Source organism: Astyanax mexicanus, chromosome 22 (assembly GCF_023375975.1).
Source record: "Astyanax mexicanus isolate ESR-SI-001 chromosome 22, AstMex3_surface, whole genome shotgun sequence".
Classification (NCBI taxonomy): Eukaryota; Metazoa; Chordata; class Actinopteri; order Characiformes; family Acestrorhamphidae; genus Astyanax; species Astyanax mexicanus.
In genome coordinates, this window is record NC_064429.1 from 5,270,805 (window position 1) to 5,295,000 (window position 24,196).

General features: G+C 38.8%; 1 protein-coding gene across 3 annotated transcripts in view; it reads left to right on the forward strand.

Moving 5' to 3' along the window:
- unc5db (unc-5 netrin receptor Db) overlaps positions 1-24,196 on the forward strand; it is a 402,981-nt gene that overhangs the window by 272,491 nt on the left and 106,294 nt on the right. The gene's annotated exons all lie outside the window — the stretch shown is intronic.

A 24,196-nucleotide genomic window follows, 5' to 3' on the forward strand; every position in this document is an offset into this window, starting at 1 on the left:
TGTGGTTTCAGGAGCGCAAACTGTTACAACAGCTTGTCCTGTTACATCAATGCATACTGTTACATCGACATGTTCCAGTTACAGGAGTGCAAACTGTTACATCAGCTAGCCCTGTTACTGTTACATCAATGCATACTGTTACATCGACATGTTGCAGTTACAGGAGTGCAAACTGTTACATCAGCTAGTCCTGTTACTGTTACATCAATGCATACTGTTACATCGACATATTGTGGTTTCAGGAGTGCAAACTGTTACATCAGATAGTCCTGTTACATCAATGCATACTCTTACATTGACATGTTGCAGTTACAGGAGTGCAAACTGTTACATCAGCTAGCCCTGTTACTGTTACATTGACATGTTGCAGTTACAGGAGCGCAAACTGTTACATCAGCTAGTCCTGTTACTGTTACATCAATGCATACTGTTACATCGACATGTTGCAGTTACAGGAGTGCAAACTGTTACATCAGATAGTCCTGTTACTGTTACATCAATGCATACTCTTACATCGACATGTTGCAGTTACAGGAGCGCAAACTGTTACAACAGCTAGCCCTGTTACTGTTACATAAATGCATACTCTTACATCGACATATTGTGGTTTCAGGAGCGCAAACTGTTACAACAGCTTGTCCTGTTACATCAATGCATACTGTTACATCGACATGTTGCAGTTACAGGACTGCAAACTGTTACAACAGCTAGTCCTGTTACTGTTACATCAATGCATACTGTTACATCAACATGTTGCAGTTACAGGAGTGCAAACTGTTACAACAGCTCTTCCTGTTTCTGTTGCATCAGAACGTATCTGTACATCCGCATATTACTGTTACTACAGTGATAGGGTTATTGTTAAATTAGTGTATATTGTTAATGTTACATCAGTGCATGCTGTTACTGTTACATCAACACATTCTGTTATTATTACATCAGCTTGTTCTGTTACTGTTGCATCACAATGCACTGTTTTTGTTTCTTTACCCAATAGTAGCTCATCCTGTTACTGTTGCATCAGAATGCACTGTTTCTGTTGCTTCAACAAATAGTTTTACTGTTGCATCAACTCATCCTGTTACTGTTGCATCAGAATGCACTGTTACTGTTACTTCACCAAATAGTGTGACTGTTACATCAACTCATCCTGTTACTGTTGCATCAGAATGCACTGTTACTGTTACTTCACCAATTATGTTTACTATTGCATCAACTCATCCTGTTACTGTAGCATCAGAATGCACTGTTACTGTTACTTCAACAAATAGTGTTACTGTTGCATCAACTCATCCTGTTACTGTTGCATCAGAATGCACTGTTACTGTTACTTCACCAAATAGTGTTACTGTTACATCAACTCATCCTGTTACTGTTGCATCAGAATGCACTGTTTTCTATTACTTCACTAAATAGTGTTACTGTTACATCAACTCATCCTGTTACTGTTGCATCAGAATGCACTGTTACTATTACTTCACTAAATAGTGTTACTGTTACATCAACTCATCCTGTTACTGTTGCATCAGAATGCACTTTTGCTGTTACATCAGCTCATACTATTATTATTACATCAGCTCATCCTGTTACTGTAGCATCAGAATGCACTGTTACTGATACTTCACCAAAAAGTGTATCTGTTGCATTTGCACATACTGTTACTGTTACACCAGCTTGTCCTTTTACTGTTGCATAAGAATGTATTTTTACTTCACCTCATAGTGTTACTGTTACATCTGCACATACTGGTACTTTTGTATCAAAACGTACTGTTTCTGTTAAATCACAACATAGTGTTACTATTGCATCAGGGCATTATGTTTCTGTTACACCTGCACATACTGTTACATTTGCATCAGACCATTATCTAATTGTTACATCTGCAAAAACTGTTACTGTTACATCAGCTAGTCCTCTTATTGTTGCATCAGAATGTACTGTTATTGTTACTTCACCAAATAGTGTTACTGTTAGATTTAGTTTGCCTTGTTACTGTTGCATTAGAATGCACTGTCCCTTTTTCATTTACCACATAGTGTCACTATTAAATCAGCACATAGTGTTACTGTTGCATCAGAGCATTATGTTTTTGTTACGTTTGCACCTACTGCTACTGTTACATCAGCTTGTCCTGTTACTGTTGCATCAGAATGTACTGTTACTTCACCTCATAGTGTTACTGTTATTTTACTTCAAAGTGTTACTGTTGCATCAGAGCATACAGTTACATCTGTACATACTGTTAGTGTTACATCAACATGTCCTGTTACTGTTTTTTTAGAATGCACTGTTATGTCAGCTCATACTGTTATTGTTACATCAACATGTTCTGTTACTGTTGCTTTGGAATGTTCTGTTATTTTACCTTATAGTGTTACGTTAGCGTCAGCACATACTGTTACTGTTGCATCGGAGCATTATGTTACTGATGCATCTGCGCATACTTGTACTGTTACATCAGCTTGTCCTGTTACTTTTGCATCAGCTTGTTCTGTTACTTTTGCATCAGCTTGTTCTGTTACTTTTGCATCAGCTTGTTCTGTTACTTTTGCATCAGCGCATACTTGTACTGTTACATCAGCTTGTCCTGTTACTTTTGCATCAGAGCATACTTTTACTGTTGCATCTGCACATACTTGTACTGCTACATCCGCTGGTCCTGTTACTTTTGCATCAGCTTGTCCTGTTACTTTTGCATCAGAGCATACTATTACTGATGCATCTGGTATACTCGTATTGTTACATCAGCTTGTCCTGTTACTTTTACATCAGGTTGTCCTGTTACTTTTGCATCAGCTTGTTCTGTTACTTTTGCATCAGAGCATACTATTACTGATGCATCTGCGCATACTTGTACTGTTACATCAGCTTGTCCTGTTACTTTTACATCAGCTTGTCCTGTTACTTTTGCATCAGCTTGTCCTGTTACTTTTACATCAGCTTGTCCTGTTACTTTTACATCAGCTTGTCCTGTTACTTTTACATCAGCTTGTCCTGTTACTTTTACATCAGCTTGTCCTGTTACTTTTACATCAGCTTGTCCTGGTACTTTTACATCAGCTTGTCCTGTTACTTTTGCATCAGCTTGTCCTGTTACTTTTACATCAGAACATACTTTTACTGTTGCATCAGAGCATACTGTTACTGATGCATCCTCACATATTGTTACTGTTACATCAATGCATACTGCTTTATTAACAAATCATGTTTCTGTTACATCACATGTACTGTTATTATTGCACACTTCATGAACAAATACTGTTATTATTATGTGAGTGTGCTCTGTTGCTGTTAGTCCATACATTAGCATTAACAATTATCATTATACTGTTACTTCAGCCCATAGAGTTACATCGGCTCATAATGTTAACTGTTGCATCAGCTTGTTCTGTTATTATTACATTAGTGGATACTATTGTTCTTACATCTGTGCATAATGTGACTGTTACATCAACATATACTGTTACATTAGCTTGTTGTGTTACTACCCTTACAGCACATACTGTTATTATTCAATCTGTGTATAGTGCTATTATTACTGCAGCGCAAACTGGAATCAGCATGTCAGCATCTGCATATGAATAATTTATTTGATACTGATTGTACTTCTGGAACAGTAGTATGTGTGTGTGTGTGTGTGTGTGTGTGTGTGTGTGTGGTTCTCTGGCTGACTGGGCTGACGTTTCCTGCCATTCGCTGATAGAGGTTATCCGCTATCTCCAGCACTGCTGACATGAGTGGACGCATCAGGCTTTAACCAGAGCTGGACACAATAGGGGTCATGTACACACACACACACACACACACACACTTCATCTGTGTGACATTTTACTGTTTCCTGTTTCTTTTCTTTTTTCATTCTCTCTCTCTGTGTTCTGGGCATTTCTCGTGTCAGCTGTACTTCTATATAACGAACACTTATGACACATGGTAATGGCTCTTTGTATGGTCTGGTGTGTGTGTAGGTGTGTGTGTGTGTGTGTGTGTGAGAGAGAGAGAGAGAGAGAGAGAGAGAGAGAGAGAGAGAGAGAGAGAAAACGCAGAACACACTAAAGGCATGTACTAATTCTCTTAATTAATCATGTGTCAATCAGTAAGTCAGTTGTCCTTCCCTTTAAGAGTCAGGTGAGCTCTGACTTTGGCGCATTGGTGTCTTAACAGTGCTGCACTTTTGAGCGTCTCAGCAGAGACAGATACTGAGCTGCTCGTTCACACTGTGAAGATATTTTATCGAAATTGATAGAAATTATGTCATGATCTCGAGCCTCAAAGTCAAAAAGATGATCGGCGATCCCTCCCTCTAAACTACACAAATAGCGCAGCACACTGTAGCCGACGCGGCGGACATTGTGACTGCTGAAAGAGCAGCTCTTTCTCCAGAGAATGTGGACATTCTCATCTTCTTAAAGAAAAACTTGAAACTTTTTTTTTTTTTTTTTGTCTAGCCTCAAATATGTTAATAGTTTTGGTACCTTAAGGAGCATCTTTCTCTCAGATAAAGTTAATAATATATCTTTATTAAAGAAAAAAACTTGTCATTCTCAGGGACCGAAAAAGTCTTAAAGTCTTATTTTTCATCTTTAACTGTTATAGTAGGATAGAGTTCAGTTTGTTAAGGCTCTAATTGTTCTATTATTTTCTACATGACTCTTCCTGTACTTTTTTATTATTTATTTTGTTATGTTGCACATTGCTGTTTTAATAGTGCACACTGCTGCTACCAAAAAAGCCACTAGATGGCATTACATATATATCTTAATTAAATTATTTAAATTTGACCATTAGTGCCTGATGTGGTGTATTACAGATCACTTGTATCACTTTGCATCACTTATATCAAGCCCACCTTTTGAAATAAGATATTGTAAATTTGATGAATCAAACCAATGACTGACCATAGACTGATCTAACACTGGCATAGGCCTCTCTGCTGTAAAAAAAAAAAGAAAAGGAAAAAGAAAATCAAGAATCGAATCGTGACCCTAAAATTTTGTAAACAGACCAAGTCTCACTGTCTCATCACATGGATGGATTTTAATATACTAAAAGAAATATTACATGCCATTTATGTGTTAAGACAGTGTAATATGTGTGTTTTAACTAAAATATTTAAATTTCAGGAATTATAATATATTATTTATCACAAATTATTTGAGTAATATTGTATAAATTAGGTAAATGTAATTAGGTAATATTGTATGCTGAAATTAAGCTTAATTTTACTTAATTTTACTAAGTTTACTAAAAGAAAGAATTGACTGAAGTTCAGTTATCTTATTTACTCTAAGTAACATTTTAATCCTGAAATCGAGTTGAAGTTACTTAAATTTACATGAAATTAAATTTACTTAAAAAAGGCAAATGCAGAAAGTTGCAAAAGATTATTTTTAACCCTTGTGTGGTGTTCATATTTTTGTTTTTCGTTTACTTTGTTACTTGTATTTAATTCAGCAAAATGAAGCAATTCTACATTAAAATGCTTTACACATGCTCGCTTCACTTAAATTGCGAGCAATATAAACAGCTTACATGGTTAATATTTGCCCTTTATCTTTCTTATGTTACATTTCTTTCAAAAAGTGCTACTCTTTTTTTTATTAGTTTTTTTAATAAAATGTAAAAGAAAATGAATTAAACTCAAGATATGAGTAGAAAATTAGTTTAGTTTCAAATTTACAAATGAAGCAATGTTTATTAGCCCTTGGCCAAACATACTGTATGTAATATAAATGTGTAAGGGGGGGGGGGGGGTGTACAGTGTGTGTTTATGGAAAATGTGTTTTGATATATGTTTTTCACAAAAAATGAGCCAATGCCAATGAGTTTGAGTTAGAAAAAAAAAAATGTATCATTTGATTAAAAAAATGTAAACGGGTCCCACAGACCCGAACACCACACAAGGGTTAAGTAAATTTTTCGCATCATTCTGTTTTTTTTTTTTACATTACATTACATTTGGCAGACGCTTTTGTCCAAAGCGACTTATAATATTGAAGTGCAAATAATAGAAGAGGTTAAGTACAAAAATAATAGAAGTTAAAAATAAAGCATCTATAGATAGGGCCTTAAGGAGGTCAGAGGGAAATAATGGGATAGAGGAGTAGAGAAGAGGAAGAAGGAGATGAGGTTAGAATTAGTTAGTGTGTTAGAGGTGTTAGGAGAGTAAGTGCTCTTTGAAGAGCTCTGTCTTCAGGAGTTTATTAAAGATAGTGAGAGATTCTCCTGATCTGGTAGTAGAAGGTAGTTAGTTAGAGGTGTTAGGAGAGTAAGTGCTCTTTGAAGAGCTCTGTCTTCAGGAGTTTATTAAAGATAGTGAGAGATTCTCCTGATCTGGTAGTAGAAGGTAGTTAGTTAGAGGTGTTAGGAGAGTAAGTGCTCTTTGAAGAGCTCTGTCTTCAGGAGTTTCTTAAAGATAGCGAGAGATTCTCCTGATCTGGTAGTGGAAGGTAGTTTGTTCCACCATTGGGGAACTCTGTATGAGAACAGTCTGGATTGCTTTGTGTGAGTGTTTGGCAAAGCGAGGCGACGTTCATTGGAGGAGCGCAGCGGCCGGGAGGTAGTATAAGCCTTCAGGAGCGAGTGCAGGTAGGAAGGAGCCTGTACTGTCATCACCTTGTAGGCGATTGTAATTTTTAGTGTATATCATCAGTTAAGCTGGAAAAAAAAATACTGGATAATGTGTGTAGAAACAAAGAGTCATGCATAATGTCATGCTTTGTCATTTATCGTACCACATGTCCCTCCAGGTTCTTCCTAATGAACGCCCATGTCATCCTCTATAGGCTCTAAACCCACAGCTATGGTGGGTTTGTTTAAAGAGACAAATGGCTTGATAAATGGAAAGAGTCCCAGTTTGCAGCGGAAGTTAAATTAGAGTGATTATTAATGTGCCCCGGCGCTCGCTGTGGCATTTGGCTGTGTGGGGGAAAGTCAAGGGCCAGGAATGGTCCCACACACTCCAGTGACACCGCCACCAACGGGCTTGTAGAAAGAAATTGGAGTGACCTTTAGAGAGATATAAGAGTTCCTGATTCGCACTGTTACAGTGCTCCCTGGACAGCTGAGTTTTATGTTGAGCAGGGGCGCTTGTTTGATGGAACTCGGCACTCCAGCTGGTGTGGAGGACTGATTGGTGTAGAGAAGGGCCTGTATGGTCCAGATTGCTCTGTGATGGCGCGGCAACCGTCAGTCTGCTGCACCCTCTTCGAAATGATCCCTTGTGTTTTATGTTGTATTAACCCTTGTGTGGTGTTCATATTTTTGTTACTGGTTTACTTTGTTACTTGTATTTAATTCAGCAAAATGAAGCAATTTTACATTAAAATGCTTTACACATGCTCGCTTCACCTAAATTGCAAGCAATATAAACAGCTTACATGGTTAATATTTGCCCTTTACCTTTCTTATGTTACATTTCTTTCAAAAAAGTGCTACTCTTTTTTTTATTAGTTTTTTAATAAAATGTAAAAGAAAATGAATTAAACTCAAGATATGAGTAGAAAATTTGTTTAGTTTCAAATTTACAAATGAAGCAATGTTTATTAGCCCTTGGCTAATAAACTGTATGTAATATAAATGTGTAGGGGGGGGGGGTGTACAGTGTGCTTAACCTTGATTTCCAGACTTGCAACTGCATTGCAGAATCAGGCCTAGCGAATGTATCGTATATCTTTTACACTATCAGTTTGTCCCAATTCAGGGGCTGTATCCTTCGAAGGACGCGGTTGGTAGGTTGCGATGGCAGTACTGAAATGGGACAGTCTACCCTACGGAGTATTTCCTGTTTCCTGTTTGAGATTCTACCCGCCACAACTAAAGTCAGAGCTGAGAAATGAGCCAAAGATTTTAATTCTAATTTGCTTTAGACCACAAAATACCAAATTACAAAGGTCCAGGTTAATCTATTATGTAGTTTATAGATATATAAATACTATTTATATATAATCTAAACAATACTTATAAATAAACTAAAAAATACATTAATACATACACACACACACACACACACATATATATATATATATATATATATATATATATATATAGCCCCTGAATTGAGACACACCTTATAAGGCTCTCTTAAAATCTCTTAATTTTCCAAAAAGGCTGAGTTTTCAGTGAAGTTTCTCCAGCACTAAGGCTAGATGCAGCATCTTTAGCATTAGCCGCTAACCGCAGTACTAGCTCTTATGCGGTTTGAAACAAGCTATGTGGGATGAACCTATGGCATCAGGTCAATGGCAAAAAACGTAAAAAAAAAAACAACAAACAAAAAAACGTAAAAATACCAGTTTTTTTTTTTATTATTACCCTGCGTGTTTAACACATTTAATTTGTGTAAATTTACTTCTCACCAGCGCAAATGTAAAACTCGTGAGAAAAAAAAGGGAATTATGTACGCCCTGAACAAAATATCCCTCCTAAGCTTAATTTTTCTCACTCTCTTAATATTTCTTTTTTTTTTTTTTTTCTAAAATTAAAACTTTTTTTTTGCTGGAAAGAAGATTTTGCACAAGAGTGTTAAAAGAAGTGGTTTTATTAGTTTGGAGACGCTGTCAGCTTCACCTCCCTCAGCGAATGCTATTGGCCGATATCTCCAGGGTTTGTGGAGGAAATAGAGAAAAGAGGGCGGAGAAAGAAGGACAGCAGGAGAGTTAGCTGGCCAGCTATGCTACAATCCAAACAACCCGCTCTCTTTTTTGTTGAGTTTTTTTGTATTTGGTATTTTTGACGCCATACTAGCTAAACCGCTAGCTGATAGCACCCTGGGTTAATGGATCACACGGCGTTCCTCAGTTTAGCCCTATCGGGCAGCATTTATATCCCACTAGCACTGCAGTTAGCAACTAATGCTAATGCTAATGCTGCTGAACCCAACCTTAGTGCTGGAGAAACTTCACTGAAAACTCACCCTTATCGAAAAATCTAAGCTTACTGTAAATAAATAGAAGTGCTTTACTCACCCAAATAAACAGTTTTCAGGAAAGAAATCTGTGTAGAGTAACATCCAGTGCTCTTTTTTTTTACTTTGAAAGGAAAGAGTTTTTTTTTTTTTTTTTTTTAGAATTTTAGGAAAAGTTTTGTTTACTTAGGCGCTTCCCCCAGCTTCCCCATTAGAAGGAAAACATGGTGACACCCTTTCTCACTTTAATGTAGCATCCTTACTAGTATTGCCTAATGTGGCTTATAATTTATTTTTTTTAATTCAAATGCTATTATGTGACCTCTTGGAGAAGTTGTCCATGCCCATTTGAAAAAAATTTGGTTAGGGAAGGTTCACCAGTGTTCCGTGTTTTTTTTTTTCTCCATTAGTGAATAATAGTGAATCACTGTGGTTCTCAAAGCTTTAAAAACGACTTTATAACCTTTTCCAGACTGATATATGATCTGATTTTGAATTTCTACAGATCGGGGTATAATAATAATGTGCTGCTTTTTGAGATATTTAATCTGCTTCATGTTGTCAGACAGGTTCTATTTAATTTAAGTGATTTCTTGATTCTACAGCTCTGGCAGTAATCAGGTCTGGTTGTGGTTCGTAGAAAAATTGAACTCAGCTTATCAAAAAAAAGTGATTAATTACAGTTTATGTTTATGGAGCGTAAAGATTTTTTAACACAGGAATAGATTGGTTTGGAAAGTTTTTTTTGTTTGTTTCTCTTAATAAATGAATTTTAAATAATTTAAAAAGTGCTTTTTAAAAAATGTAAGTATGACATAAATACAAAATTAAGGGGACAAAATTAAGAAAAATATATTTTGATACAGATTTTGGCCATATTGAGTAATACCTATTCATAAACTACCCAAACTGCTGCACATAAAATGATAAACAATCTGATACTTTTGTTGAATCGTTTAATCATTTAATTTGATGGTAGCATTTTAAAATAAGACTACCTTTATAAAGGGTTTATAAATGGTGTACAATTAGTGTTTATTAATGGTTATTAATTAGATTGTAAATGCCTTAAAAACCAGTCATAACACATACATAGAAAGGGCAACAATGACCTGTTGTTTGACAAATAGTGAACCCACAGCCATCTATATTGTTGCCCTTTCTACGTATGTGTTATAACTGATTAATAATGCATAATAATTATTAAGGCACTTACAACCTTATTAGTAACCAATAATAAACTAATTGTAAACCAGTTATAAACCCTTTATAAAGGTAGTCTTATTTTAAAGTGGCACCAACTTGTTTATATTAATCAAACTTGTTGAACATAAAGCTAATGAACAGGTTTATGTGTAACGAATAGAAGGGCCTGCTCGGTCCAGATTGCTTCATGACGGCGTGGCAGCTGCCAGTCTGCTGCACGCGCTCAGAATGGCCCATTATGTTTAATGTTGTATTTAGCTTAGTCTTGATTTCCAGACTTGCAGGAGGCACTGCCGCGAGACGCTGCCTCAGCTCAGCCCATCTGGGAGCCGGGAAACGCCAATCAAATCACCGCAGACTCTTTATCAGGGGTGTCCAAACTTTTTTTGTTGGGGGCCAGAAGGAGAAATATATTTGAAGTCTCGGGCCAAAGACTCTGTAATAAAACACATAATGAAATATACCACTTTAAATAATACCTTTTTCCTGATTACTTTCATTTACACACCATTTTACTTGACTTACTATCTTTATCTTTTACAGTATTGTGTAAACTAAGATTTTTCAAATTGATGTTTAATTTCATGATGTCTCTCAATATTAAACTCCTTAATTATGACAACTTTTAGACTCTTTGGCCTGTTTTTCTGCTCTAAAAATGCGCACTCTCTCCGCTTTTAGACTCTTTTGCTCCGTTTTTCTGCGCTAGAAATGCGCACTCTCTCCGCTTTTAGACTCTTTGGCCTGTTTTTCTGCGCTAGAAATGCGCACCCTCTCCGCTTTTAGACTCTTTGGCCTGTTTTTCTGCGCTAGAAATGCGCACCCTCTCCGCTTTTAGACTCTTTGGCTCGTTTCTGACACCTAGCGTTCAAACTTTGAATCTCACATTATAAAAACTTGCTTAACAGCGGCCCAACTTTCATTCTATTTCTAAAATACCTCGCGGGCCGCAAATGACCCGCGGGCCGTAGTTTGGACACCCATGCTCTATATGATGAGGCGAGATTGGCTGCTTTCTTGCTTCATGCATGGTGCACTGAGCCAATCAGAATGAATCTGGCTCTACTCAGTTCCACAGTGATGCTGCTTCATGCTGAATCCGCTATGTTAAGTTCAGCAGTGGATGATCTTCTGGTCTGGAGCAGAAAACACAGAGGCTAATCCTGAAGCGTGGTGTTCATCTGCTCAGTTCAAGAGCAGGTCGAGGGAAGTCAATTGTTAACTTCCTCCAGGGAAAACATGCAGCTGCCTTTTAACCCCCTTTACACGGAGGAACCAACGATTAAGATCCAGCCTTTTAATTTATCTCACTGCACACTCCCTAGTGCACACTCTGCACACTTCCTAGTGCACACTCCCTAGTGCACACTCTGCACACTCCCTAGTGCACACTCTGCACACTCCCTAGTGCCTTTACGTTCACTATCCTAATCACTATAATCATATTACTGCACTTTAACCCTTTCAGATCCTGCATGAAAAACAATGGACCTTATGTTGCCTTTTCTAAATGTTTTATTGCACACCTGTTGTGGTCCATCAAAATAGATTATATATAAACCAGCCAATGAAACAGTATCTTGGCCCCGCCCACTTCACAGGATTAAAAAAAAATAATAATAATCATGCCTAACTCAGGCATTAGGGCTTATCAGCACTTGTCACATCTTTAGCCTGTTTTCTGCCTATTCTCGTGTCATTCTCACGTGACCCGGCTCCTCTGTGTTTCTTCCCTGGTGTCCATTTGTAGTCCCCAGGTGTTACCTGTTCTCTTTCCCACCTTGTGTGTGTATTTAAGAGTCAAAAATTGTGCAAAGCTGTCATCTAAGCAATGGGTGATACTATGGGGAATCTAAAATATAAACCATACTCTGGTTTGTTTAACACATTTTTTTTCTTACTAAATAATTTGATATGTTTTTCTTTATAGTTTTATAGATTATAGATATAGATTTAGTAGTAATCTACAATGTAGAATATTTAAAAATGTTGCTGATCTTGAAGCCCCATTTCTGAAGTCTTCTCAGTATAGAAATAGTTTACCTCAGTTGCCTCATTTACCTCAGTCCACCTTAGTTCACAGTGAAATAAATAAATAAATAAAGACAGAGCTGCTTTTAGTAATAGTAGTGCACACTTTCTCAAGAGTCCTGAGGGGGCTACATTCAGCCACCCCTCAACAGCTGATAGTAAGTGGTAATGTGTTCTCTGTGTGTGTGTGTGTGTGTGTGTGTGTCTGGAGTGGCTCTGGAGGAGTGAAAGAATTGCATTAGTGATTCCATTATGCAGCCTGTTGACAGTGTGTGGAGTTTGGAGTGGCGTCGCACTCGGCTGAAGAAGAAGCCAAAGACTCTCCAATCAGAGCCTCCTCTCGCTCTCCACCAATCATCTCCAGAGTCTCCGGCCCCGAAGCATCCATACACTCATTATCAGAGAAATACTGTACCAGTTAAAAGTGTAGAAACACCTTCCCAATCAGTGTTTTTCTTGAGTGTACACAGGAAATTTGGCGGTGTTAAATCAACACTTATTAGTGTTAAACTTTACACTCTCAGTGTTAATTTAACTCTAACAGTGTTGATGTAACACTGCCAAATTTCCTGTGTACTGAATAATTCATAGTGGATACTAAATAACTCTTTAATGTAAATACCGAACAAGTCATACAAAATTCTGAACAGTTCATAAACAGTTCAGACTGAATACTGAACAATATTGTAGTAGACGCATAATGGTCACTACACATTTAAATGTGGATATTGAATAATTAACAACAAATGCTGAACAATTCATATAGATACTAAACCATTCATAGTGGATACTTAGAAAAATCCTACTACTTACTGAAGAATTCATAGATAATAAACCATACATAGCAGATACTGAATAATTCATTGTGGATACTGAACAATTCATACTAGATACTGAACAGTTTAAAGTAGATACTGAACAACTCATAGTGGATACTCAACAACTTATAGTGGATACGGAAAAAAAAAATTCTAGTAGTTCATTGTAGTTACAAAAGAGTTTATAGTAGATACTGAACAATTCATAGTACATAGTGAAAAATTCATTATAGTTACTGAATAATTCATAGTAGATACTAAACATTTCATGGTAGACACTGAAGAATTCATAGGAGATACTGAACAATCCATAGCAGATACTGAAAAAAAATCACTGTAGATAGTGAATAATTCATAGTGGATGCTAAAATATTAATGAGTAGTTACTGGAAAGGATACTGAACAACTTACAGTGGAGACTGAAAAGTTCATAGTAGTTACAAAAGAGTTTATAGTAGATACTGAAGAATTTATAGTAGTTACTGAAGAATTCATAGTGAATACTGAAAAGTTTTTAGTGGTTAATTAAAAGCTCACAGTAGGTACTAAACAATTCATAGCTACTGAAAAATGTATATATGTAATACTGAAGCACAGAGTGAGTGTAGACGGGTTGGGGTGTGTGGACAGTGTGTAGCATCGCTGTGGATTGTGACAGCTGTGTGTGTGGGTGTGTGCATCTTTTGGGGTCTTCAGAATTAGTTACACTCTAGCTCATAGGTCTTGATTGTGTAGTGTGTGTGTGTTTTAGAGGGACTGTAATGTATCTTCAGTTCCCACAGGAGCTGTGTGTGAGGTTCAGCTCTTAAAGGCAATAATTACAGCTGAAAAGTTATTCAGCAGTTCAGCACTGTACTCCCACACACACACACACACACACATGCTATCATATACACAAACACTGTGTTAATTAGTTATATTATTATATTCTCTCTCTCTCTCTCACACACACACACCCACACACACCCACACACATGATCTAACTCCGGCAGAAGTCATTAGCATGCGTGAGGAGGTGTTTCTGCCATTTACTCCAGCGAGAGCTGTGATTTTCCCATGATTCCAAGCCCCTAAGCCACACACCCCAACCCCAGCCCTGATATCAGCCTGATTCTGATTAATTATGCAGCAAATCATGTTCGTGAGTTCAGCTGAGAGCGGGGATTTCAGTCTGCTCGGTATTAAAGGTGTAAAATGCTCATAAATGCTCGTGTCGTATATGTAACACTGATTCACTACAGCGGACTGTAATCAGACTGATAGCACTAGCTTGTGCACTGATGTGAAGATTTTAACATGGGGAGTTACTTTATTTGGGTGATCGATCATTTCTAGAACATTCAGCCAGTTTTAAGTCAGCTGTGACTGTATTAGAAGGTCAATCCTACCTCATAGATGAATAGACCCTGCCTCGTGGAGTATCAGAGACCAATCAGAGTCAGGTTGCCTTTCTTATAGTACCATCGCTTTTTTAATTCTTTTTTTTTTCTGAATTGTAGGCCTTACAATGCAATCCGAATTGGTTGTGAGAGGATTTCTGCAGCTTCCTTTTTTTTTTGAAATACTGATATTTTTCTGATTATTAAAAGAAAAAAAAAATCCAAACCTATCCAAATCTATCCCTGTGTGAAAAAGTGTTTGCCTCATAAACCCAATAACTTGGTTGAGTCAGTCTTGATGGCAACAAGTACAATTAAGCTTTACTGATAACTGGCAACAAGTCTTTTACATCTCTATAGAGGAATTTTGTTTCACTCTTCTTTACAGAATTGTTTTAATTCAGACACATTTGAGGATTTTTATCCAGCAAAACTATCCTGTTTAAGATCATCCACAGAATCTTAATCAGACTTTGATTAAACCCTTTCAAAACCTTCATTTAGTTTTTTAAGCCATTCAGAGATATACTTGTTTGTGTGCTTTGGGTCATTGTCCTGCTGCAGAACCCAAGTACACCTGAGATTGAGGTTTTAGTTTTTTTTTCCCTTAATAAATAAAATCATAATTTATTTTTTTTACTCAGGTTATCTTTGCCTGATATTAAAGTAAAAAAATATTAAACTGTAGTATACATTCAAGTAAAAGTGTAAAAGTACTGTATAATAAAAGTTTTTAATAGTGGTGTAAGTTCCACATTAGGAACCCATGTAATAACAAAGTAATTACTGTTGAAGTACACATTGGTAAAGATTTATTACAGTGGTACAAGTTTACTACCTCCCTCCTTCCCCAAAAAACTTTTTTTACTAAAAGCCATAATGACTGTAATGTTATATTAAAAGGTTAATATTGATAATATAATCTGGGATGCACTAGGCTCCCTAGTGTTTTAGCTGCAAATATGCTTCTTAAAATTGAATGTATTTTACATACAGAACAAAGTCAATATATTAAAGTTAAAGCTTTAGTTGGACTGGAGTTTGTCTGGAGTTCACTTGGGTCTCTGCACGGATCATCTTCATACTAGACTACATACAGGAGTTGGACAATGAAACTGAAACACCTGTCATTTTAGTGTGGGAGGATTCATGGCTAAATTGGAGCAGCCTGGTGGCCAATCTTCATTAATTGCACATTGCACCAGTAAGAGCAGCGTGTGAAGGTTCAATTAGCAGGGTAAGAGCACAGTTTTACTCTAAATATATATTAATGCACACAACATTATGGGGGACATACCAGAGTTTAAAAGAGGACAAATTGTTGGTGCACGTCTTGCTGAAACATCTGTGACCAAGACAGCAAGTCTTTGTGATGCATCAAGACCCACGGTATCCAGGGTAATGTCAGCACACCACCAAGAAGGACCAACCACATCCAACAGGATTAACTGTGGACGCTGTAAGAGGAAGCTGTCTGAAAGGGATGTTCGGGTGCTAACCCGGATTGTATCCAAAAAACATAAAACCACGGCTGAACAAATCACGGCAGAAATCAATGTGCACCTCAACTCTCCTGTTCAACCCCTGTATGTTTATTATTATTGACTATTCTAGAGGAACAAACCAGATAAAAGTGTAAAGGTTGTTTTTTTACTTGTTTGTTTGTTTGTTTGTTTTCCTGCCTTTCCTTTGATCATCTATTTCACAGACAATATATGATCAAATATCTTCTCTTTTTGCTTAAAACAACTATTCAGCTAATTATTCAATCAGAAATAACATTACACTTGTGTTATGTTGGGCTGTTTAAGAGCCCTTATAGGAATGATCCTGGGTTGCGCCCCCTTGTGGTGACGGTAGGGGAGGGCCGGATGGGGGGGGCTCTAAGCTTTAGCTGATCCTGTAATCAGGAGGTCAGGAGTGTTAATGAAATCAGCGGACCCTCGCAGGGAGACCATATAACCCCCCACCCCCCCGTACACCAGCCCTCTGTAAGCCAGCACCCCCTACAGCCTCCCCCAGTCACCCCCCAGCCCCCTACCACCCCACCCCCTCCACTGCTGGGAAAACTCTAATTGAAACAAATGCGCCAATTAAAGCATTCATCCCTCACCCGCTCCACCACACACTTACTGCAGCTAATCTGTATCTGTCCCCCTCTACCATCCCTCTATTCCTTTATCTCTTTTTTTCTCTCTCTCCATCTCCAGCGCGAGAGTGCAGACAGACAGAGAGAGAGAGGAGGGCGAAAAATAAAAGGGAAAGAGAGCAAGAGAGTTGTGAGAGTAAAGAAGGAGAGAGAGAAGAGGGCACGAGAGACAAGGGAAAGAGAGCAAGAGAGTTGTGAGAGTAAAGAAGGAGAGAGAAGAGGGCCCGAGAGAAAAGGGAAAGAGAGCATAATAGTTGTGAGAGTAAAAAGAGAGAGAGACAAGAGGGTGCAAGAAAAAAGGGAAAGAGAGCAAGAGAGTGGTGAAAGTAAAGAGAGAGAGACAAGAGCGTGCAAGAAAAAAGGGAAAAAGATCAAGAGAGTTTTGAGAGTAACAAAGAGAGAGAGGAGGGCTGAGAGAAAAGGGAAAGAGAGCAAAAGAGTTGTGAGAGTAAAGAGAGAGATTGAGACAAGAGGGTGCTAGAAAAAATGGAAAGAAAGCAAGATAGTTGTGAGAGTAAAAAGAGAGAGAGACAAGAGGGTGCAAGAAAAAAGGGAAAGAGAGCAAGAGAGTTGTGAGAGTAAAACGACAGAGAAGAGGGCACTAGAGAAAAAGGGAAAGAGAGCAAGAGAGTTGAGTAAAAAGAGAGAGAGAGATGAGAGCACGAGAGAAAAGGGAAGAAGAGCAAGAGAGTTGCAAGAGTAAAGAGAGAGAGAGACAAGAGGGTGCAAGAAAAAAGGGAAAGAGATCAAGAGATTTGTGAGAGTAAAAAGAGAGAGAGACAACAGGGTGCAAGAAAAAAGGGAAAGAGATCAAGAGAGTTGTTAGAATAAAGAGAGAGAGGAAGGCGCGAGAGGAAAGGGAAAGAGGGCAAGAGAGTTGTGAGAGTAAAGAGAGAGAGGGCAACTCCAGCGTGTAAAGGAGAATGGAGAGATGAGAAGAGACAAACAAAAGAGGGACATAGGGAGAGATCAAGAGTTTTGTAAATGAGAGGCAGAGATTAAAAAAAGAGAGAGTGAGAGAGTAGTGGGGGAGAGAGTAAAAAGAGAATAGAGGGGCAGAAAGTAGAGAGAGAGAGGAAAGATAGAGTGAGAATGTATAGGTATAAAGGGAAAGAGGTAGAGAGTAAAGGGTGAGATATCAAAAAAGAGAGAGAGAAAAGAGGGTAAGAAAGTAAAGAAAGAGATAAAAGGAAAGATGAAGAAAGTGATGGGAATGGATGAAAGAGAGAGTGAAAGGGGAAAAGCAAAGAGAAAATGAGAGAGAAGAAGTGGGAGTAAGAAAAGGAATGAGAATGGAAAAAGAGAAAGATAGTGAGAACAAGTAGAGTCAAAGAAAGGGAGTGTAAGAGTAAAGATAAAAGAAAGAAGAAGGAAAGAGGGGGTGTGTAAGAATAAAGAGAGTAGCTAATGTGAGAGTAAAGAGAGAAAGAGAGGATGAGAGAGAGAGATGGTGTCAGAGAGATGGTGTGAGAGTAAAGTGTGAGAGTAAAGGGAGAGAGAGGGCTCGAGAGTAAAGAGAGAGAGAGAGAGACAGTGTGAGAGTATTAAGAGATAGAAGGTGTGAGAGCAAAGAGAGAGAGAGAAGGAGGCACAAGAGAAAGTTATGGGAGAGAGTAAAGAGAGGGAGAGAGATGGTGTGAGAGTGAAGAGAGAGAGATGGTGTGAGAGTAAAGAGAGAGAGAGAGGGCACGAGAGTAAATTGAGAAAGAGACAGTGTGAGAGTATAGAGAGATAGAAGGTGTGAGAGCAAAGAGAAAGAGAGGCGGTGCGAAAATTAAGAGTGCAAGATTATAGAGAGATAGAAGGTCTGAGAGTAAAGAAAGAGAGAGAGAGAGAGGACGTGAGAGTAAAGAGGGAGAGAGAGAGTTGAAGGAGAGAGAGGGCGCGAGAGTAAAGAGAGAGAGAGGGCACCTCCAGCGTGTAGAGGAGTGAGGGAGGCTGGTCCCGGGGAGGCTCGCCTTCGCTCCCTGTTAATTGCCTCTTTCAGCTCCCAAATTTCCCAGAAGGCTCGGCGGTAAACACACAAAAGAGAACAGGCGGCGCTGGCACTGCACCCGGGACTGACTTCAGTCCCCGCTGCTGCAGACGCTACTGATGCTACGGATGCTACCGCCACCGCGCTTTACATTTCACTTCCATTAATTAATCTACAGATCACAGCCAGCAGCCCTCTGATCTCCCCCAGCATCACTCTGCTTCACTCAGTATCACTCTGCTTCACTTCTTATCATTCAGCATCACTCCTCATCACTCTTCATCACCCAGCATCACTCCTCATCACTCCTCATCACTCAGCATCACTCCTCATCACTCAGCATCACTCCTCATGACTCCTCATCACTCCGCTTCACTCAGCATCACTCCTCATCACTCCTCATCACTCCGCTTCACTCAGCATCACTCCTCATCACTCCTCATCACTCAGCATCACTCCTTATCACTCAGCATCACTCCTCATCACTCCTCATCACTCCGCTTCACTCAGCATCACACCTCATCACTCCTCATCACTCCGCTTCACTCAGCATCACTCCTCATCACTCCGCTTCACTCAGCATCACACCTCATCACTCCTCATCACTCCGCTTCACTCAGCATCACTCCTCATCACTCAGCATCACTCCTCATCACTCAGCATCACTCCTCATCACTCCGCTTCACTCAGCATCACTCAGCATCACTCCTCATCACTCCGCTTCACTCAGCATCACTCAGCATCACTCCTCATCACTCCGCTTCACTCAGCATCACTCCTCATCACTCCTCATCACTCCGCTTCACTCAGCATCACTCCTCATCACTCCTCATCACTCCGCTTCACTCAGCATCACTCCTCATCGCTCATCACTCAGCATCACTCCTCATCACTCATCACTCAGCATCACTCCGCTTCACTCAGCATCACTCTGCTTCACTCAGCATCACTCTGCATCACTTCTTATCATTCAGCATCACTCCTCATCACTCCTCATCACTCCGCTTCACTCAGCATCACTCCTCATCACTCCTCATCACTCAGCATCACTCCTTATCACTCTTCATCACTCAGCATCACTCTTCATCACTCCTCATCACTCAGCATCACTCCTCATCACTCCTCATCACTCAGCATCACTCCTCATCACTCCTCATCACTCAGCATCACTCCTTATCACTCTTCATCACTCAGCATCACTCCTCATCACTCCTCATCACTCAGCATCACTCCTTATCATTCTGCATTACTCTGCATCACTCCTCATCACGTCTTATCATTCTGCATCACTCTGCATCACTCCACTTTATTCTGCATCACTCTACTTTACTTCGCATCACTTCGCATCACTTCGCATCACTCCCCGTCACTTAGCAGCATTATACTTCGATTTGCATCACTCATCATCACTTTTCATCACTCTGCATCACTCCTCATCACTCAGCATCACTCCACTTCATTCTGCATCACTTAGCATCACTCCACTTCACTCTGCCTCACTTAGCATCACTCCTCATCATTCTGCATCACTCTGCATCACTTAGCATCACTCCTCATCACTCTGCATCCCTCCTCGTCTCTCAGCATCACTCCACTTCACTCTTGCATCACTCAGCATCACTCCTCATCACTCTGCATCACTCAGCATCACTCCACTTCACTCTTGCATCACTCAGCATCACTCCTCATCACTCTGCATCACTCTTCATCACTCTGCATCACTCAGCATCACTCCACTTCACTCTTGCATCACTCAGCATCACTCCTCATCACTCTGCATCACTCAGCATCACTCCACTTCACTCTTGCATCACTCAGCATCACTCCTCATCACTCTGCATCACTCAGCATCACTCCACTTCACTCTTGCATCACTCCTCATCACTCAGCATCACTCCTCGTCACTCTGCATGAGTCTGCTTCAGTCCTTATCACTCTGCATCACTCCTCATCACTCTGCATCACTCCACTTCACTCTGCATCACTCAGCATCACTCCTCGTCACTTAGCCTCAGGCCTCACTGCAATAAAAACAGGCTGTACTGATTCTGTACTGAAAATCACTGCATGAGCTCAGGAACACTTTCAGAAATCATTACTGTCTGTGAACACAGTTTAAAACTCAACATATATGGCAACGTAATTTAGGAACAGCAACGTCTTCTCTTGGACAAAGCTGGGCCAATAAGCTCGGGCTCAGAGTAAGTGTAGTAAAATAGTAAGATTTCTCACTTTTTTACCTGGTATGTGTTGTAAGTTATATTGTGAATAAAAGAGGGCTCTGTGAGATTAGCTATTCACTGCAGTCTGTTTATATTTTCATGTATTCCGATTTGATACAGCGTCACAGTGATGACTGGTGTAGAAGTAGGGTTGTACATTCAGCTTTGGTTGATCAGGGTTTTTACATATGGAAATAAATGCGGCTACGGATCCGAGCAATCAGCTCATTAAAGGAGAGGAGCGGATTAAGGTGCAGAAATAGCTGCTTTTAAAGGTTAATCAGCACATAGAGAGCGCAGTCAGTCACGCCTGTGCTCGCCTGCGCAGTTACACAACCGCCTGTTTGCTTTTACAAACTGCTGTAATCCTGTTCAGGCTGAGACGCCATCGCAAACATGTGACTCTGGTTTACTCAGGACTAATGAGAAAATAAATATAGACACACACACACACACACACACACACACATTTAAAGTCACACCCACACACTGAGAGCAAGGTCGTGAGCTAAGAGCTAACAATTGCCGTTCTCCATTTTCCCTTATAGCGCTCAGATTTTAGTGTTTCCGTTAGCGCTTAGCATTTTAATCACATGCCTTTTAGCTCCATTCATCCTGCTGCTCTCCTCCAGAAGCAGAAATTCATTCACAGCCCCTTTCAGATGCCTATTTAGACCCTCCTACTGCTAACTATTCGGATCGGTTCGAGGGGTTTCTGCAGAAACGCTGACATCTAGAAGAATGAATTAGCGGCTAATGAGCCCAGCATGATTACACTCGCACCGCTCTGGCTAACGACCCAACTAGCTTTCAGTTATTATTAGCAAAATTGGGGCATTTGGGGGAAAATACTCTGAAAAAAGAACAAAAAAAAACAACGTTTTAATCAGTTATCTCTTGTTTTAGTGAGCTGTCTCCTTGATGTGATAATTGTCTGTGTGGATGATGCTGTTTCTGTTGAGTAAAACCCAACATCTTTATCGTAATCATTAGTTCCAGACTTCTTACCTTTGAATCTTCGGTAACACTTTCTATGAATGTCATCTCTATAAGACTCTATAAACACACTCATAACACGTTATAATGCATTCATAAGGCATTAAAACATGGCTATACATATTTATAAAAATGTATAATTCATCATAGACATGTTTATTATGCATCATAAACTGTGACTATAATGCATTAATAGCTGTGTTTATAACATGTTATACATCAATACCAAGAAACTCAGTCCAGTGTGCAGACTGTATCATGACTAAAAAAAGCTTCCAACTTATAAACACACCCTCAGTAATCCTATAAATATATTTCCAACCACTGATAAATAATTCTTGTCTTGAATATAATATTAGTTATATTCAATTATAATGCATTATAACAGGTCTTTGTGCGCTCTAAGTAAAGTGTCAGGCTTTAGTTGTAGGTCTAGATTATTAATGATAGAGATAATTGATTTTAACATATATATTATAAGCAGAGCTTATAATGTTTTATGATCACAGGTCATAATGCTTAATAAACATGGCTATAATGGGTTATGTATTTTTATAAATATTTATAGCCATGTTTATAATGCCTTATGCATGCATTATAATATGTTATGAATATGGTTATAGTGTGTAATAAAGAAAGATGACATTCATAGAAATTGTTACCGAATCTTCTATTTCCTGCCCTGGTTTTTTTTTTTCAATGTTGCAATTTTGTACGTAAAAAACTGCATGGAGCACGCCTTCATTTCAGTAGCATGGTAGCTATTTTTCTCGGTTTAAAAGTTACTGCATTTTTAGGACTATAAAGTGCACCAGATTATAATGCGCATTTTAAGTGACACTAGTAAGGACGCCTACATCAAAGTGAGCTAGGCTGCCGCCATGTTTCCCTTCTAATTAGAAAGCTGGGGGAACAAAACTGTAATTCTTTAAAAAAATAATTAAAATAATTCCAAAGTCAAATGATTGCTGGATGTTAAGCTACACAGATGTCTCTCCTGAAAACTGTTTATTTGCGTTAATAAAGCGCTTCCGCTTATTTAAAGTAAGTTTGATTTCCAATATTTTGTCTAAGGGTGAGTTTCAGTGTAGTTTCTCCAGCACTAAGGCTAGGTGCAGCATCATTAGCATTAGCAGCTAACCACAGCACTAGCATGACGTAAATGCCGCCCGATATTGCTAGATTGAGGAACCCCGAGTGTTCTGGTAACCCGGGTCGGTATCATCTAGCGTAGCGGTTCGTCCAACGTAGCTTGTTTTAACATGGTAAACAAGCAGACTACAGTCCAATGTACTCACCTCTGAACGATGAAAGAGCTAGCGCTGTGGTTAGCAGCAAATGCTAATGCTAATGCTGCTGCACCCAGCTTTAGTGCTGGAGAAACTTCACTAAAACTCCTGTATAACTCTGTACTTCAGCGGAATGGCTTTACTGCTCCTTAATACCTGACTGGTAGAATTCATACATAAGGTGCTTTGGAAAAATGTAAGGATTTTAAGTGCGCCTTATAGTGCATGTTATCCTGACTTAATCAGGATGTATGGATGCCCACACAGGACAAGAGGGTTCCCAATGGAGAGTTGCTGGATCCTATAGACACAGAGCAAAGCCACGGTCCCACAAATAAGCATTTGATATATTCAAAAATATATATGCATTATTACAAACATTACAAGCCACCAATATTATGTTAAATCTAGCTATTATTATGATAAATTCTTAGGTATAGTCCTGGATTTATGCACATATCTCTTCTAAAAAACAGTTTATTTAGGTAAAAAAACAATACTTACGTTTATTTAAAGTAAGCTTCCAATGTTTGGAATATATTGTCTTTTTAACCCTTGTGTGGTGTTCATATTTTTGTTTTTTGTTTACTTTGTTACTTGTATTTAATTCAGCAAAATGAAGCAATTCTACATTAAAATTCTTTACACATGCTCGCTTCACCTAAATTGCGAGCAATATAAACAGCTTACATGGTTAATATTTGCCCTTTACCTTTCTTATGTTACATTGCTTTCAAAAAGTGCTACTCTTTTTTTTATTCGTTTTTTAATAAAATGCAAAAGAAAATGAATTTAACTCAAGATATGAGTAGAAAATTTGTTTAGTTTCAAATTTACAAATGAAGCAATGTTTATTAGCCCTTGGCCAAACATACTGTATGTAATATAAATGTGTGTGGGGGGGGCGGGTGTACAGTGTGTGTTTATGGAAAATGTGTTTTGATATATGTTTTTTCACAAAAAATGAGCCAATGCCAATGAGTTTGAGTTAGAAAAAATATTTTTTTAGTATCATTTGATGAAAAATGAAAACGGGTCCCACAGACCCGAACACCACACAAGGGTTAATAGTGGCAATTATGCTATGTAGCCATGTGGCCTATTACTTTTGACAACTGGTTGACCTTTAAAGTTTAAACAGTGCCAGAGACACCAAATCTATGGCTAACAGGCTCCTCCAACGACTTTCTGAGACTGACATCAGTGGTAGTAGTAGTAATAGTTTAGTG